Genomic DNA, 15,993 nt, shown 5'->3' with positions numbered 1-15,993 from the left:
ATGGTTATGTTGTGATGCCATCGATGTATCTATACATATCGGTATGCCATGCGTACGTGTGTTGTACTTGATATGTATGGGGTTCGAATATCTAGCCGTAGGCTTTAGTAGCACTCCTTACAAGGAAATGCCCCTTTGTGATTCCAACGAGCCATGGTAGTTTGCTACTGCTCCGGACACATTGGTTGACCGGCATGTGTCCTTCTTAGCTGTTGTGTCTGTCCCTTTGGGGAAATGTCACATTGGTTGACCGACATGTGTCCTTATTCGCTGGTGATCGACACCTGCTTTGCTGGGTCATGTATGCCTGTCCCTGTGCGGAACTGCCGCTTTGATTTATGACTAGACATGTCGATCCGGGTTCTTTGTCATTGGATTACTAGCGACACAATTGCATACGTGAGTCAAAAGGCGCAAATGGTCCCGGCTAAGGTAAGGCTGCAGCCGTGAGGATAACCGTGCGTGAGACCGCAAAGAGATGCGATGTGTTACAGGCTGGATTCCTATGGCTTAGGATCGGGGTCCCGACTGTGTTGGTATCAGAGCCTGACTGACTGTAGGATTACTAAGCCAAACTGGTCGAAGTTGAGTCTAGAATTGCTTTAGTTATATATAACAGAATTGTTTGTGGAAGGGAACGTAAGACTCTTGCTTATCTTCTCAAGTTATTCTATTCTAGTCATCCTCGTCTTTTCTGCTGGGATTAAGGACTAGGTTACTTATCTTCTCTTAGGCTCGTGTTTCTGATCGGTTGATTATAGGACAACGGGTCGAGAGTTACTTCGGGTTTCTTTTATCCCAAGGAAAAGGAAGTAAGTTTTGATGACCAGGGAATTGAACTTGATAGTTGAGTGGTTACGCTATCTTATTTCTATGGGTTGTCTCAAAATTGTTTTTGAGCGTTTACAGCCGTTATGCTGCCCAATTTTGTCTTCAGAGCTCTAATGCTTTTGCATTACTCTCTATTTTCATATGCCTGGCCGTCCTTCTCGTCAGGTGGTTCGTCTGACTAGGTGCATTGATGTGCTAGGTCATACGACCATGCTAGTCAGGATGATGTCAGTTTCCGGTTACCGCTGGTACCTAGAGTACACAGTGGAGGAGCAGTACCGGGATTTTAATTAGAGCTAGTACCTCTGCACTGTTGGGGTATTCCCAGATTACCCTGGAGCTGAGGAGCCGATGCATTGGCCTTATGGATTGGGGGTCACTCTTGACATGGCAGTAGAAGATGCTGCCTATTCAATGCTGACCATTATGAGGGCTAGACATGCACTGCTACAGAATTCAGAGTTCTGCTATGTTCCTGCCTCTCAGCCAGGTGAAGAAGGATACCTCAGTTTGGTCTACTTTGATTCCTCTATGGAGGATCCGCTGCTACAGTCCACTGTTGAGATTCTAGAGAATAGAGACAGGGATGCTCATGCCCTTCGTATGGAGCTCTATGCTACACGTGCCCGTCTGTGGACGGCTTTGACGCAGTTGGCACCTGTAGTCCAGACATGGTATGGAGATATGGAGATGCTGAACCCTGTTAGCACCCATCTTCTGGCTCATGTTGACTAGCCTGCTATAGGAGGAGTCACCCCTCTTCGGGGACCTCTACTACCACCAGTCAGGGGACCAAGGCCACACCCGTGTCCTCACAGATCCCAGGGTCTCAGGCTGGAGTATTTCCTGATCCGCAGGTTGAGCTTCCAGGCCATGGAGGCAATCTTTATGAGATGTTCTACGCGGATGCCTGAACCCGCGAGTGGAAGGATAGTATGGTAGTAGTTGTACTTCTACGGTCCTGTGTGTCTTGAGGAGTATGCTTGTGTCGTGAGATGAATTCCGGAGGCATAGATAAATAATGTATACGAAGCTTGGAAGCCTCTGATGAGTAGTTTCATGTTTTCAGTAGTTCGCCCTTTGGTTAAGGTTGTACCGAACTATGTAATGGTGTGTATGAACCATGGTGTATATATAGCAGTTGCTTGTTACCATGTTGTTCTGATGTTCATTTCCGCATTCCAGGTGTTCAGTGCATTCTTAATCCATAGCTAGTGTCGATGTTGATATTGGTCTAAGTTGTGAGTTTGTTTTTCAGGATGGTGTTCACCAGGTTGAACCGTGCCCCTGCTCATGAGCAAGGCGAGGGTAGTCAAGCATCACAGGAGGAACTGCCTCACCCGCCCTCTCTGGTGGAAGTCATGCTTGAGGCAGAGTGAAACAAAAGGGAGACCAACCGTTTGTTAGAGCGTATTGAGCAAAATATGGCTCGTCAGCCTAGGAATGATGCAGTGTCCCTCAATTATTTGTGAAGCTGAATTCTTCCAAGTTCCATCACTCCGTCGATCCCCTCGACGCTGATGATTGGTTGTGCAGTATATCACGCAAGATTCGCTTTGCGAATGTTTCTGAGGCCGACAAGGTGACATTTGCGGCGTACTTTCTGGAAGGACCCGCCAATCTGTGGTGGGAGAACTTTGAAGCTATGCGTCCTGCCGGACCAGCAGCCACATGGGCAGATTTTAGTGCAACCTTCCGTCTGCACCATATTCCAGAGGGCCTGATGGACAGAAAGAGAGAGAGGAGTTCTGTGCATTCACCCAGGGAAAGTTGACCGTGGATGCCTATAGCCGCGAGTTCAGTAACCTCACCCGCTATGCAACAGAGGAGGTGTCTACTGATGCCAAGAAGCAAGCAAGATTCCGTAAGGGTCTCAGCCCTGAGCTTCGTCGTGATTTGCGCCTCCATGAATGTACAAGCTTCCAAGCCCTGGTCAACAAGGCGATCAGTGCCGAGACTGGTCATACCGACTATGAAGCCACAAAGAAGCACTCCCGTGACTTTGGCTCGTCACCTGGTTCCGCGTTCCCAAAATGTAGGATGTGGGTTCCAAATAGTTCCCTGCCGCCAATATATACTCCGAGGCCATCCTATGTGGCGCCTCAGACAAATCAGACCAACCCTCCAGCAAAAACCTATGATGGCCAGCTAGCAATGCTGCACCACGTGCTAATCAGGTGATATGTTACAAGTGTGGAGAACCAGGGCACTATTCCCGAGAGTGTCCTCAGAATGTGGGTGCCAAGTAACCCGGAAAGTCCGTTGGGCAAGGCAAGTCGGGCAAAGCTTACTATGTGAAGCCAACTCTTGCACGTGGTCGTGTGAACTATGTTTCAGCACAAGAAGCTGCAGAGGATCCTGACGTCATTCTGGGTACGCTCCTTGTTAATCATCACCCAGCGTCTGTTCTTTTTGACACTAGGTCTTCTCATTCCTTCATTTCAGAAAGTTATGCACAGTTGCAAAACATGTCTTTCTGTGATATGCCAATCCTATTGGTTGTACAAACCCCTGGTAGTAAGTGGCAAACCTCCAAGATAACCTATGACAATGAAATTCTAGTAGACAGGCTAGTTTTTCTAGCATCTTTGATAGCCCTGAAATCTTCGGATATCAATATTATCTTGGGTATGGACTGGATGTCAGCTCATTATGCCAAGATTGATACTCATTCTAGAAATGTTCAGCTTACCCATCCCTCGGGTGAGATAGTCAATGTCTCTACTCAAGTTGCCAAATGCCAACTCTATTCCCTCAATGCCAACCCTCTTACGGAACTTGAAGACATTCCGGTAGTCCGTGACTTTCCGGATGTCTTTCCAGAGGAACTGCCAGGAATTCCACCTGACATAGATATAGAGTTTGTGATAGACCTTGTTCCGGGAACTGTTCCAATAGCCAGAAGACCTTATAAGATGGCACCCCTCGAGCTAGCCGAACTTAAGAAGCAATTAGTGAAGCTTTGAATAAAGGTTTCCTTCGTCCTAGCTCTTCTCCTTGGGCTTGTCCCGTCCTCTTCGTCAAGAAGAAAGACGGAACGTATCGGATGGTTGTATATTATCGACCAGTTAATCTGGTCACCATAAAGAACAAATATCCGCTCCCCACGATCAACGATCTCTATGATCAGCTCGCTGGATCCTCAGTCTTCTCAAAAATGGATTTGACGTTGGGATACCATCAAATCTAGATCAAGAACGGGGACATTCCAAAAACGGCTTTTGTCACTCGTTATGGCCAATACGAGTACACCGTTATGTCCTTCGGTTTAACCAATGCCCTAGCCACCTTCTCTCGCTTGATGAATTCAATCTTCATGGAGAATTTGGATAAATTCATCATAGTATACCTCGACGATATTCTCATCTACTCGGAGAACGAACAAGAACATGCCGAGCATCTAAGGCTGGTATTGATGAAACTTCGAGAGCATCGCCTTTATGCCAAGTTTTCAAAATGTGAAATTTGGTTACCAGAAGTGACCTATTTAGGTCACGTAATCTCTGGTAAGGGTATAGGTCTCAATCCCGAGAGAGTTCAAGTTGTCCTTGATTGGACTCAACATGAATCGGTTAAGCAAGTTAGGAGTTTTCTTGGTCTAGCGATCTATTGTCGCCGCTTCGTCGAGAATTTATCGAAGGTTGCAAAGCCTCTAACTGAACTCCTCAAGAAAGATAAAAAGTTCGAGTGGACACCATAGTGTGAGCATAGTTTTTAGGAACTGAAAAGACGCCTGACTTCCGCACATGTGTTGTTACCACCAGATTTCTCTAAGGACTTTGTTATCTACTGCGACGCCTTGCGACAAGGATTAGGTTGCATTCTCATGCAAGATCGTCATGTGATTGCATACGCATCTCGACAGTTGCGTCCACATGAGGATAATTATCCCACACATGATCTTGAGCTTGCAGCTGTAGTCCATGCACTTAAAACCTGGCGACATTACCTTCTTGGTAATCGTTGCGAAATATCCACCGATCTCAGGCAAAGACGGTGGGTTGAGTTGATCACAGATTACGTCTTAGGAATAACTTACACCCCGGGGAAGGCCAATGTTATGGCTGATGCACTAAGTCGTAAGTCTTATTGTAACAATCTGATCCTACAACGAGGTCAACCACGTCTCTATGAGGAATTTTGGAAGTTAAATCTTCACATTGTTCCTCAAGGATTCCTTTCTACCCTGGTGGCGAAGCCTACTCTTAAGGATCAAATCATAGCTGGCCAGAAGCGTGATAAGGGTATATCACGGATCAAGGAGACTATTATTAGCGGAAACGCTAATGAATTCTCCATGAATGATCAAGATGTTATGTTCTTCTAGAATCGTCTAGTGGTTCCTAAGAATGCACATCTAAGGCAGATAATCCTTAAGGAAGCTCATGATTCTCCTCCCACCATTCATCCTGGTAGTACTAAGATGTAACATGACCTACGCCAGAGGTTTTGGTGGACTAGGATGAAGAGAGAAATTGCTGAGTTCGTTGCTAACTGCGATGTTTGTCGTCGAGTTAAGGCAAAACATCAAAGGCCTGCTGGCACCCTTCAACCCTTAGCTATTCCTTAATGGAAATGGGATAAAGTCAGTATGGATTTCATCACTGGATTTCCTAAGACCAAGAAAGGAAATAATGCTATCTTTGTGGTCATTGACCGTCTTTCCAAAGTAGCTCATTTTCTTCCAGTTCGTGAGAGTATAACAGCTAGCCAGCTAGCAGAGTTATATATCTCTCGAATAGTGTCTCTTCATGGTGTTCCTTTGGAGATTAACTCAGACCGTGGAAGTATCTTTACTTCTCGCTTCTGGGAAAGTTTTCAAAATGCCATGGGGACTCACTTATCTTTTAGCATTGCTTTCCATCCTGAATCAAATGGTCAAGTAGAAAGAGTGAATCAAATCCTAGAACATATGCTCCGAGCTTCGGTTATATCGTTCGGTATGAATTGGGAGAAGTGCCTTCCATTCGCTGAATTTGCTTATAACAATAGTTATCAATCAAGCTTGGGCAATGCTCTTTTTGAAGTTCCCTATGGACGAAGATGTCGAACACCTCTTAATTGGTCAGAAACCGGAGAGAGGCAACTCTTTGGCCCGGATATGATCCAGGATGCAGAAGAGCAGGTTTGCATTATTCGTGAAAAGTTGAAAACAGCCCAGTCTCGTCAAAAGAGCCAATATGATAGTCATCATAAGGTTGTGACCTTTGAAGTTGACGAGAAGGCTTACCTTTGGGTTACACCTTCGAAGGGTACCCATCGATTCGGTATCAAGGGCAAGTTGGCTGCTCGTTACATTGGTCCTTTTCGCATTCTTGCCAAACAAGGAGAAGTTGCCTACCAATTGGAACTTCCTCCACATATTTCCAAGGTTCATGATGTATTCCACGTCCCGCATCTCAGGCATTGCTTTTCGGATCCTATCCGTGAAGTGGACCACGAAACGCTTGATCTCCAGGGTAACCTTTCATATCGAGAATACCCTATGCGTATTCTTGATCAAGCTGAGTGTACCACTCGACGTCAAAACCTCAAGTTTCTTAAAGTTCAATGGTCAAATCATTCCGAAAAGGAGGCAACATGGGAAAGAGAGGATCGTCTCCGACTTGAGTATCCCGCGTTATTCCCAACGACATCCAAATCTCGGGACGAGATACTTTTGAGTGGGGGTGAGTTGTCACATCCCTGGATTCCTAACTAGGGTTTAGTATTTGTCCTCATGTCTTCTTCCATTGCATTCAAGAAGTTGAAACAAAATCAAAGGAAGTGGTGAAACTCAAACCAAAAACCCTAGGCACTTGTTATTCAAAGGAAATTAAAATCTTGCCAAAATCAATGAACCAAAAATGGCCACAAGAAAAGTTCACCTTTTCAGATAAATATTGAAAATAAGTTATCAGGGGTGAAATCTATTTTCAAATCACTTTTGGCATTTTATTTAAAATCAGATAGTTCCGGAATTCAACCTTATATTTAAATTCAAAAATATTCAAGTTTTCACAAATGTTGAAAACTTCAGGAGTAGTTGGAAATATTCCAACTAACACTTAGGACATTTCAAACTAATTTTTGAATTACTTTTAGAGCCAAAATTAAATAGAATTAAATGCAAGAAGTTTAAAACAGAAACAGAAAAAATAGAAAAAAAAACCCTATCCTACGCTCACCTGCAAGGCCTAGCCCACAAGGGCAGGGTCGTCTTCTTCCTCTGCCTTCTGGCAGAGGAGAGATCGACCATGGCGGCTCCCTTCCACCTCCTGCTTCGCCGTGGCGCTCCCCGAAGCCCCCATGACAATGCGACAACAGGAATGAGTTCCCCAAGCGCTCCCTTATCCTCTCTCTCTCCCCATTTCCCCTCCGTCCTCTCGGGTTTCTTCCTCTTCTCCTCCTGCCGCCATTAGAGGAGCTTGAGCTCGAGCCAACCGGGCTCTCTGGCCACACGGAAGCCTCCCCGAGTACTCCATCTTCTCCGCCTCATCGAGCTCGACGCGCACGCCAAATGAATCGACCTCCCTGAGCTCTGCAATGCCCCATTGCCATCGTCTTCAACCTCCGGGCCCCGAAAAATCGATGTTGGATCGCCGGCTACAGCACCTCCCCGAACCGTCTGAGCCTCCCATCGTCTCCACCATGAGCTCGCGCGCGTTTCCCCTCTGTTTCCCCTTGTTTTCTTGCACTCTAGCCACGAGACCGACGAACCCGAGCTCCGGCAGCCACCTCGGCTCGTCGCCGGCGTCCTCCTGCCACTCTCAGCCCCTCCTGATGCCCGTAGTGGATGAGGTCGAGCCTGGGGATCATCCCAGTGCTTTTGGCACTCGAATCCGAGCCCCACAACCAGATCTAGAGAATCTCTGGCGAAGATCCGCCGCGGATCTGGTCGCCGCCGGTCAGTCTCCGGCGGGGAACGACATGGAAGGCCTAATCCATGTTACTTAGCGTTAATTAGACACTGACAGTGGGCCCTAGCATTGGGTCAAACCCACTTTGGGGCTGGTCAGCGCGGGATTATCTCCTGTGTCGCTCACCAGTGGCCCCCACCTGTCAGGTTTGACCTGACCAAGTCGGCTGACATGCTGACGCAGTGCTGACGTAGATCTGACGCAATAAAGAGATTTTCTGATTTAAAAGTATTCCAGAAAATGCCCAAAATTTATAAAAATCATAGAAAATAATCTGTAACTCCAATGAAAACAATTTATATATGAAAAATGATCAGAAAAATCCAAGGAATCTGATTTTGATATTTGCAAACATGTTTGAAAATGTTAACATCACCAAACAGATAAAATGATGAATAGGATAACCTTATTACATAATTTGGAGTTGGAATTTGAAATCCATTTGAATTCCACTTCAAATATTCTGACCAAACAATGATCAAGCACAACCCGCACCCCAACATACCATTCTCATGCATTCTAAAACAAGATTAGCTGAGCATCACGTCGAATCAGTTAAAAGGGTATTCGAAAAATACCTTGTTTGAAGTGATATTTGAATCTCGATTCAAATCAACTTCAACTTAAGAAAAGTTAACTACATTAGCCTACCACCTTTCATTTTCATGCCATGCTCATGCATCATCTTGTTGCATATTATTGTTATTGACTGATGCTGTTTTTACCGGTAGGCTCCGCTCCTCCGGATTCCACCGAATATCCGACTGACTGATATTATCCCTCTGCTGAGCAACAAGGCAACCAACCATTTTGATCATCTCGATAAATCCCATGTTCTCGCTCCTTCTCTTACTTATTGCATTAGGTCAAAATGCTTTCACTGCTTTTACCACGTTAGTTGAACCCACTTCCTTTGCATGACCTGTCCTTGTCACAGTAAATAGCTGAACCTTGCAACCTAGCATACCTGGTAGATGCTTGAGCCATGATGTGCCTTATCCTTCTATGCATGCTATGCTTAGAGTTTTGTATGGTCTGTCATCCGGGTGATGAACAGAATTGTGGGAACGTGTTCAGTAAGTAAAAGTTGTGTGTTGAACCTGATTTGGTAAAGGTACCAGTGAAAGGATATGTAGGAGTACATGGCGGGTTGTTTCATTGGAACCGTCCTTAGGGACTGAGTTTCGTGTATGTAAACCAAGACGAAATACTACCACATCCTGGGCCCTGAAATATGACCCCGCTCGACTTATTAATCGCTTAGTACTCGTCCAGGAGTTGCAAGTAGTCCCTGGTGTTTATAGTCATGCTGGAGGCCGTGCGTAGCGCTGACCTTAGAGGTGGGCTATGATGCGGTAGGCAGTTGCATGGTGTACCAAGTGGCACCCGAATGGTGGACTTGGGAACCCTACGCACATCGTTTGGGTCCGTGGTGGAAACCTCGGCCGGACTTCCGTGCGGGTTACCCTGAGATAGGCGATAGACCTGGACTAAGTATTAGCGTGGTTAACGGTCGTGGCCGACTCCCTCGCTAGGCTTCCGCTTGAAGGTTGCCGAGGTGCATGACGTGCACATGGCGATAAGTGGCGAGAGCGTGTGTGAAGAAGTACACCCCTGCAGGGTTATGATCTATTCGAATAGCCGCACCCGCAGATATGGACTACTTGGAAACATATGTTGTTCATGGATAACTATAATGGCTACTCATAAAATTGTCAAGATAAGCGTGAGTGTCGTGGACGGCATTTCCGTATGTAGTCGGAATAATTCCATGATGGAGTATTGTTGTGGTGTTAGTGGACTCGTGTGCGAGAAACATAGTTGTCAAAACTATTTAAAAATACAAGTTGTCTAGCCAAGAGTCAAATGCTGGCTTTCAACATGAAACCCCACAACACCTTGTTGATACCTTGCATGAGTAGATAGTTTATCCTAAAGTCTTGCTGAGTACTTTTGTACTCACGTTTGCTTAATAAATTGTTGCAGAGGTTGTTAATGACCCTAATGGAGGGTGCTACCTAGACATCGATGACGATGAGTAGCTGGTATCGCAGCTACGATCTGGCCCTAGGATGGGTTTGTAGATAGTCAGGCCACGTGCCTTTATCTTTCCATCTGTCTGTACTCAGACAGTTTTAAATCTTCCGTTGGCTTGTAAGAATTGTGTGTATGACTTGTGATGATGGGTCGTGAGACCCCTACCTTGTAATATTATGTGTGAGGCTCTTTTGAGCCTTCTAAATGCAAATTGTATGTTTATGGTTATGTTGTGATGCCATCGATGTCTTTATACATATCGGTATGCCATGCATACGTGTGTTGTACTTGATATGTATGGGCTTCGAATATCTAGCCATAGGCTTTAGCAGCAGTCCTTACAGGGAAATGCCCCTTTGTGATTCCAACGAGCCATGGTAGTTCGCTACTGCTCCGGACACATTGGTTGACCAGCTAGTGTCCTTCTTAGCTGCTGTGTCTGTCCCTTTGGGGAAATGTCACGCGATGTAATGGAGTCCTTGTAGCTTGATACAACTCGTCTACATTCGCTGGTGATCGACACCTGCTTTGCTGGGTCATGTGTGCATGTCCCCGTGCGGAACTGCAGCTTTGGTTTAGGACTAGACATGTCGATCTGGGTTCTTTGTCATTGGATTGCTAGCGACACAATTGCATACGTGAGTCAAAAGGCGCAAACGGTCCGGGCTAAGGTAAGGCTGCAGCCGTGGGGATAACCGTGCGTGAGACCGCAAAGAGATGCGATGTGTTACAGGCTGGATTCCTATGGCTTAGGATCGGGGTCCCGACAGTTTCGACACTATGCAGGTGGGGGGATCGGTCACGGAGGACTTCTTATCAACCTTTCTGCACTCATGATGATGTGTGACTAGTTCACCACAAACCTAAGGGTCCATAGCTAGTACCTAGATGGCAATCTCTCTATTTGATCTTCAGTACAATGATAATTACATCTTCACTTTGATCCATAAGATGTAACTCTTTTATACAATGCGTTTGTTCAGATGCGATGAATTGTTGGTTTATGTTCATATTATTCATGATAAATATTTGAGTCTCTACTGATATATAATATGATTCTTGTGTGCATGATTATGATAGCTTCGTAATTCTCTCCGTCTATTGGAATAGTATGGAAAACTAGATTGATATTTCTTTGGTGAGAGAGGTGTGTTGTAGTATGTTCAACATGGCGAGTTTATATATCCCAATGACATAAGGGGACAAGTTGCTTCTTTGTGTTGCTGCTACTAAGGATAAAACGATGTGGTTTATTCATATTGGTTGATTTTACTTTGTTTACATTATGTCATCTTACTCCAAGTATTACTTCGTTCGTCATGAACTTAATACGTAGAGAGTCAAACATACAAGTGCTCTTGAAGTGAAGTAATAGTAATATGTGCAGGTAGGAGTCGGCCTATTTGTTGGACATGATGCCTATATTTACATGATCATTGTCGTGAAAATCGCATAACTATCCGCTCTTCTATGAATTGCCCAACAGTAATTTGTTTACCCACCGTGTGCTATTTCCATGAGAGATGCCATTAGGGAAAACTATGGCCCCGGGGTCTATTAAAAAATATTGCTAAAACCTCCAATACCTTGCTGCCATTTATTTTCTTTAATTTTATTTTGCATTTCACAATTATCTTCATTTATCTACACACCTCATTCGCTTGCAAATAATGATACCAGTGGGATTGACAACCATCTTGCCCGCGTTGGGTGCAAGCTGTTTGTTCTTTTGTGTGCAACCACTAAAGACGGTTGTTGTTGATATTCCTATTGGTCCAATAAACCTTGGTTACATAACTGAGGGAAATACTTACCCACTTTGTGATGCGATAACACGTTCCTCTTCACGGAAAACCCAACACAGATCACGAGTATCAAAATACCAGGGATAATACTCGTAGGTAGATTAGAATAGAGATTAGACTAATGTATGTATTGTTGGAAGACAAGAACTTTAACTTGTCTAGGGATGAAATAAAAGTAGAACAACATGGTCGGAACCATGATTGCAAAGGACAAGACCACAGATACCAGATCAAATTATACCAAGGGAATTTTACTGTTACAAGAAGCTTCCATGATAAGGTATACACCGGCCCATGGGCATGAACACAAAGTTCAATGTCGACTCCTAATTCATTAATGCATCACCTGCCATTTACGCCTCGCTTTTGATGAAGTTGTAGCTTTGAAAGTGTATGTGGCAAAACACCAGAAGAGTAAGACTCATGAAAACTCTCAGATTCACACGGATTCGGGAAGGCATAGGTTCAACTCATCGGGGCATCTTAAGAACATATACCACAAACTTCAAGAGTAATTAACACATGCTTGAAGAGCATGTCTAACAAACGTATAGGATACAACTTATCAGAGGGATAAGACACAATTTACGAATGCATCATATATCAGGGGAAGTGTCGGGGATATGATTCCACAGTATAACCCGCCGTTTGGCCGGGTTAGACCATGGGCAACTTAAGGACCATGTGTTCGATGGGCCATGGAGAAGATAGGCCGAGCCAGAAGACTTACCAAGCGAGCCGCTAGGAAGCCCAATACGACAAGATGGTGATTTAAGGCCCACAAAGCGGAAGATGTCAGAAGCTTTCCTAACTTGGGATACATGATAAGTAGAATTATAATAGGTTGCTCGCGTTTATCGACCCGAGCTTTGTTGTAGTCTCGAGACCTCTACCTATATATAAAGGGTAACCATTGAGACAGAAAGATCAAGCAAGAAACTCTCAAGAGCTAGGTTAGCTATTTCGCATCCTTGTAATCGAGATCTCCATCAATAGAGACACCAAAGCAGGACGTAGTCTTTTACCTCCCTCGGAGGGGTCGAATGATGTCTACTACACAACTTGTTCTCGTAGACTCGTGTTGGGCCTCCAAGCGTAGAGTTTTGTAGGATAGTAGCAAATTTCTCTCAAGTGGATGATCTAAGGTTTATCAATCCGTGGGAGGTGTAGTATGAAGATGGTTGATACGTCTCCATCGTATCTACTTTTCCAAACACTTTTGCCCTTGTTTTGGACTCTAATTTGCATGATTTGAATGGAACTAACCCGGACTGACGTTGTTTTCAACAGAATTGCCATGGTGTTGTTTTTGTGCAGAAATGAAAGTTCTGGAACGTCCTGAAACTTTACGGAGAATATTTCTAGAAAATATGAAAAATACCTGCACAAAGATCCACCGAAGGGGACGGGCCAGTGTGCCACAAGCCCTGTAGCCGCGGCCTCCCCCCTGGCCGCGGCTACTAGGCTTGTGGGGCCCACGTCGCTCCGCCGCCCCCAATTCCAGCGCTATTTATTCCCTTTCTTCCCGGAAAAAATCAAGAGAGAAGAGTTCATCGCGTTTCATGATCCAGAGGCGCCGCCACATCCCGTTCTTGCCCTGGAGGGCAGATCTGGAGTCTGTTTTGGGCTCCGGATCAGGGAGATCGTCGCCATCGTCATCATCAACCTTCTTCCCTCTCAATTCCATGAAGCTCTTCATCGTTCATGAGTTATCTATTCGTAGGCTCGCTGGGCGGTGATGAGTAGGATGAGATCTATCATGTAATCGAGTTAGTTTTGACAGGGATTGGTCCCTAGTATCCACTATGTTCTGAGATTGATGTTGCTACTACTTTGCCATGCTTAATGCTTGTCACTAGGGCCCGAGTGCCATGAATTCAGATCTGAAATTATTATGTTGTCACCAGTATATGTGTGTTTTAGATCCGATCTTGCAAGTTGTAGTTACCTACTATGTGTTATGATTCGGCAACCCCGGAGTGACAATAACCGGAACCACTCCCCGTGATGACCATAGTTTGAGGAGTTCATGTGGTCACCAAGTGCTAATGCGGTGGTCCCGTTCTTTATGAAAAGGAGAACCTTAATATCCCGTAGTATCCATTTGGACCCCGCTGCCACGGGAGGGATGGACAACAGATGTCATGCAAGTTATTTTCCCTAAGCACGTATGACTACACACGGAATGCATGCCTACATCACAATGACGAACGAGAGCTAGCCACATATCTCTCTGTGTTATAACTGTTGCATGATGAATGTCATCCAACAAATCACCGATCCATTGCCTACGAGTTTGTCCCACTTCTATTGTTACTTGCTGCTATTGTTACTTGTTGCTACTGTTACTTGCTTTGCTGTGCAGCTGTTACTACTGTTGCATGTACTGTTACTTGCTGCTACTGTTACTTGCTTTGTCCCACTGCTATTGTTACTTGTTGCTGTTGTTGCTTGCTTTGCTCTGCTACTGTTACTACTGTTGCTGCTACTGTTACTTGCTACTACTGTTACTTGCTGCTTCTGTTACTTGCTTTGTCCTTTTGCTGCTGCCACTACTGTTACTTGTTGTTGCTGTTACTTGCTACTGTTGTCACTATTGTTGTTCCTTGCCACTGCTATTACATGTTACATTGCTACTACCCGCTACAATACTTTACTGGCGCCATTGATACTTCAGTTAGGAATAATCTGCCGTCAACAGATTCTTTGCTAGAACCGTTGCTATCATACTACCTTTGCTGCTTATATACTGCTTGCAGATACTAATCTTTCAGGTGTGGTTGAGCTGACAACTCAACTGCTAATACTCGAGAATATCCTTTCACTCCCATCGTGTCGAACCAACAAATTTGGGTCGAATACTCTACCCTCGAAAACTGTCGCGATCCCAAACGTTGGTGGGACATTGCAAGACAATTGCTAATGGTTGATCAACTGGAAGCAGTCCTTTTCTAGAGCCGTTGCCGGGGAGGATAGTTATAGTCTCTGAGTCACTTGGGATTTCTATCTGCTGATCACTATGAACAATTTGAAAGATCCAAGAACCAAAGTCTTGCCCTCAATTACGAGGGGAGGTAATTAAGGAACTGCCATCTAGCTCTGCACTTGATTCACCTTCAGTTATGAGTAAGTTTGTGATACGTCCATTTTGCATCATGCTTTCATGTTGATATTTATCGCTTTATGGACTGTTATATTACTTTGTGGTACCATACTTATGCCTTTTCTCTCTTATTTTGCAAGGTTTATTCGAAGAGGGAGAATACCGGCAGCTGGAATTCTGGACTGGAAAAGGAGCAAGTCTGAGTCCTCTATTTTGTGCAACTTGAAATGCCCTGAAAATCAACGTGGAATTTTTTGGGAATATATAAAAAATACTGGGCAAAAGAAGTGCCACGGGGGCGCTACGAGGGGCCCACAAGCCTGGTAGTCGCCCCCCCTGATGGCGGCTACAGGGCTTGTGGGCACCCTGGTGGCCCACTGGCCCCCCTCTTTTGCTATATGATGGGTTTCATCCAGGAAAAAATTAGGGTGGAGCTTTTTCGTGGATTCGCCACCGCCATGAGGCGGAACTTGAGCATAACCAACCTAGAGGTCCGGCAGGACGACCCTGCCGGGGAAACTTCTCTCCCGGAGGGGTAAATCGTCGCCATCGTCATCACCAACACTCCTCTCGTCGGAGGGGAGTCATCTCCATCAACATCTTCATCAGCACCATCCCCTCTAAAAACCCTAGTTCATCTCTTGTAACCAATCTCCGTCTCGTGACTCCGATTGGTACTTGTAAGGTTGCTATTAGTGTTGATTACTCTTTGTAGTTGATGCTAGTTGGATTACTTGGTGGAAGAGCTTATGTTCAGATCCTTGATGCTACTCATTACACCTCTGATCATGATTATGATTATGCTTTGTGATTAGTTACTTTTGTTCCTGAGGACATGGGATAAGTCATGCTGATAATAGTCATGTGAATTTGGTATTCGTTCGGTATTTTGATATGTTGTATGTTGTCTTTTCCTCTAGTGGTGTTATGTGAACGTCGACTACATAACACTTCACCATATTTGGGCCTAGAGGAAGGCATTGGGGAGTACTAAGTAGATGATGGGTTGCTAGGGTGATAGAAGCTTAAACCCCAGTCTATGTGTTGCTTCGTAAGGGGCTCATTTGGATCCACTAGTTTAATGATATGGTTAGACATTGTCTTAATTCTTCTTTCGTAGTTGCGGATGCTTGCGAGAGGGGTTAATCATAAGTGGGATGCCTGTCCAAGTAAGGGCAGTACCCAAGCACCGGTCCACCCACATATCAAACTATCAAAGTAACGAACGCGAATCACATGAACATGATGAAACTAGCATGACAAAAATTCCCGTGTGTCCTCGAGAGCGCTTTTCCTCCTATAAGACTTTGTTCAGGCT

This window comes from Hordeum vulgare, chromosome 2H (genome assembly GCF_904849725.1).
Source record: "Hordeum vulgare subsp. vulgare chromosome 2H, MorexV3_pseudomolecules_assembly, whole genome shotgun sequence".
Classification (NCBI taxonomy): Eukaryota; Viridiplantae; Streptophyta; class Magnoliopsida; order Poales; family Poaceae; genus Hordeum; species Hordeum vulgare.
The sequence above is the reverse complement of the archived record's forward strand: the minus strand, read 5'-3'. Positions refer to the sequence as shown.